This window comes from Chrysochloris asiatica, unplaced genomic scaffold (genome assembly GCF_000296735.1).
Source record: "Chrysochloris asiatica unplaced genomic scaffold, ChrAsi1.0 scaffold00239, whole genome shotgun sequence".
NCBI classification, from domain to species: Eukaryota; Metazoa; Chordata; class Mammalia; order Afrosoricida; family Chrysochloridae; genus Chrysochloris; species Chrysochloris asiatica.
In genome coordinates, this window is record NW_006408757.1 from 3,439,719 (window position 1) to 3,443,624 (window position 3,906).

General features: G+C 40.4%; 1 pseudogene; it reads left to right on the forward strand.

Annotated features, from left to right (window-relative positions):
• Positions 1-817: 817 nt before the first annotated feature.
• Positions 818-1,111, forward strand: LOC102825559 (annotated as a pseudogene).
• The last annotated feature ends 2,795 nt before the right edge of the window (positions 1,112-3,906 follow it).

Here is a 3,906-nt window from a genome sequence, read left to right on the forward strand (position 1 = left end):
GAAGTTGTCAAAAACTTCATTCTTTTTGCATCAACTGTCAACACTCATGGAAGCACCAGTCAAGAAATCAAGGTTCGTAATGCATTAGTCAAATCTGCTGCACAAGACCTTATTAAAGTGTTGAAAAGCCAAGATGTCAGCTTGAGGACTAAGATGTGCCTGACCCAAGCCATGGTATTTTCAATAACCTTATATACATGCAATAGCTGGACACTGAATAAGGAAGACCGTAGAAGAATTGATACTTTTGAGTTATGGTGTTGGAAGAGACTACTGAAAATGCCATGGGCTGGCAAAAGAACCAATAGATCCGTTTTGGAAAAAATCCAGCCAAAACGCTCCTTGGAGGCCAAGATGGCCAAACTTCATCTCTCATACTTCAGACATATTGTCAGGAGGGACCAGTTACTGGAGAAGGATATCATGTTTGGTAAGGTGGAGGGTCAAAGAAAAAGAGGAAGACCCCCAATAAGATGGATTGGCCAAGTGGCTGCATCAATGGACTCAAGCGTGGCAACAATAGTGTTGTTGGCCCAGGATCTCGCAGTGTTTGGTTCTGCTGTGCATAAGGTTGCTGTTGGTTGGTACCGACTCAATGGCACCTAACAACAACAACAAAACCAGCAGTTTGGGCATCCTCAAGGGACTAAAGTCATGTTCCTTTTAAATGTTTGTTTGGGGAACAAAAAGCAGTGTGGAAGAGCAACATAAAAGTTGCAGGGAGGATGGGATAAAGTTTTCCAATGAAATTCTCATAGGACAACCCTCACTACCCTTAAAAAATGAGCAAGTGCTCTTTTATCAAGGATCCAACAGCATGGGCCATGTTCGCACCAAGACCATGAATAAGGCGTCCCGGGTCATCATTGAGAAGTACTACACTCGCTTGGGCAATGACTTCCACACCAACAAGCGCGTGTCTGAGGAAATCGCCATTATTCCCAGCAAGAAGCTCCGCATCAAGATAGCAGGATATATCACTCATTTGATGGAGTGGATTCAGAGGGGCCCCTTGAGAGGTATCTCCATCAAGCTGCAAGAAGAAAAGAGAGAAAGGAGAGATAATTATGCTCCTGAGATTTCAGCCCTGGATGAGGAGATTATTGAATAGTTTGTTAAAATATTTGAGTTTGTCTTCTCGAGATGACCTTTGAAATTTTCCATTCAGCTCTTGTACCTCTTCATTTCTTTCATTTGCTTTAGCATCTCCATGCTTAAGAGCAAGTTTGAGAGTCTCTACTGACATCAATTTTGGTCTTTTCTTTCTCTCTAGTCTTCTCAAAAGGAGCTCTGGTAGTGTAGTGGTTACGAATTGGGCTGTGAACCTTAAGGTCAGCAGTTCGAAACTACCAGCCGCTCCGTGGGAGAAAGATGAGGCTTTCTGCTCCCATAAAGATTTACAGCCTCGGAAACCCTGTACAGTGTCGCTATGGGTCGGAACTGACTCGATGGCACTTAACAACAACAACAGTCTTCTCAATGACCTTTTGCTTTCTTCCTCTGTGATGGTCTTCATGCCATCCCACAAGTCTTCTGGTCTTCGGTCTTCACCATCTAATGCATCAAATCTGTTCTTCAGATAATCTCTAAATTCAGGTGGGATATATTCAAGTTCATAGTCTGGCTTTCATGGACTTGTTTTCATGATTTTCAGCCTCAGTCTGAATTTGCATATGAGCAATTGATAGTCTGTTCCACAGTCTGCCACTGGCCTTGTTTTTGCAGACGACATGGAGCTTTTCCACCATCTCTTTTATCAAATGTAATCAATTTTATTTCTGTGTAATCCATCTTGTGAGGTCCATGCTGTTTAGAAAAGGTATTTGCAATGAAAAATTCACTGGGCTTGCAAAATTCTATCATGTGATCTCGGCATCGTTTCTATCACCAACCAATTATCCATCCTCTTTGTTTCCAACGTTTGCATTCCAAACGCAAGTAATAATCAATACATTTTGATTGCATGTTTGATTAATTTCAGCCTGAAGAAATTGGTAGATATCTTCAATTTCATCATCACTGGCTTTAGTGGTTGGTGCATAAATTTGAATAATAGTGGTATTAACTGTTCTTCCTTGTAGGCAGATATATATTGGGTTTGTACATCATGACTGCTATTGATATGTTCTTTTTGATGATAAATGCAGCAAAATTCCTCTTTAATTTGTCATTCCCAGCATAGTAAGCCATGTGATTGTCAGATTCAAAATGGCCAATACCAGTCCATTTCAGCTCACTAATGCCTAGGCTATTGATGTTTATCCATTCCATTTCATTTTTGACAATTTCCAATTTTCCTAGATTCATACTTTGTACAGACAATGCTCCAATTATTAATGGAGGTTTACAGCAGTTTCTCTTCATTTTGAGTTGTACCCCATCAGAAAATGAAGTTCCTGAGGGCTTTACTCCATTCATGTCATCATGGTCACGTCTGCTTTGAGGGGGCAGCTCTTCCTCAGTCTCATATTGAGTGCCTTCCAACCTGAAGGGCTAATCTTCTGGCACTATATCTGACAATATAGTGGTGCTCTTCATCATGTTTCAATATTTAATAATATGGTGCTCACAGTGTTCCACTGCTATTCATAAAGTTTTCAGTGACTAAACATTCAGAAGTAGTTCATCTCTCCTTCTTCCTAGTCTGTCTTCATCTGGAAGTTCATCTGAAACCTGTCCACCGTGGTTGACCCTGCTGGTATTTAAAATACTGGTGGCATAGCTTCCAGAATCACAGCAACACACAAGCCAAAACAGTATGAAAAACTGACAGACGAGTGGTGGATTGATCACAGAGATGTGTTTAAATGTATTTGGTTTGAAATAAATCTGTGTACATACAAACTAGCTTTGGCACTGTGGCTTACTTGGTTAAAGCACCCGTCTAGTAAACAGGAGATCCTGGGTTTGAATCCCAGTGGTTCCTTCATTTCAGGAGTCCTGGTGTGGTGCTATGGGTTAATGCACTGGACAAGTTAGAACTGCAATATTGGTGGTTGAAGCTCACCAGCCACTCCTCAGAAACCCTATATAGGGTCACTATGGGTCAGAATCTACTCCATGGCACTTATCAACATGTATAAAGTAGAACCTTTGTAACAATACTTTTGACTTACCCTTTTATACATTTAGAAAGTGCAAAGACTTATATGGTAAACAACCCACATACCAAACACCTATATTGTTGTTGTTAAGTGCCGTCAAGTCAGTTCCAACCCATAGCGACCCTGTACAGGGTTTCCAAGGGTGTAAATCTTTACGGGAGTAGAAAGCCTCATGTTTCTCCCGCGGAGCGGCTGGTAGTTTCAAACCGCTGATCTTAAGGTTCGCAGCCCAATTCATAACCACTATGCTACCAGAGCTCCTAAACACCTATATAGGACAATTAAAATTTTGCAATAGTTGTTCATCATATCTTCATCCATGTTTGTTGGATAGATTTAAAAAATACTTCTACTATTATCCATTTTAATATTTTATCTGATCCATCCTGGTTCAGAAAAGCAGTTTTGTGTGATTTACCTGTATCTTCCAAATTGAACATGAATACCACTGCATCCTAATTGTGTATAAGGAGCTTTGTCTTTAAGCTAATGAGACACTCAGTGATCTTGTTTGGGAATGAAATATATTCACAAAGAAGCCATGTTGTATGTGTAAGAAAATGGCTATAGTTTAATGCTGTTTACTATAATTATTTGTTGTTACTAAATGCCATTGAGTCAGTTCTGACTCACAGTGACCCTGTATAGGGTTTCTGAGGATTGGTTCATGGGTTTGAACTGCCAACCTTGAATTTAGCAGTTCAGTGTTTATCATACAGTGCCACACCAGGACTCCAAAAAATAGTAGTAGTATAGAGTAGACAGGGATAGGCCACTTGGACACTGGCTAACAAAAGTGTGC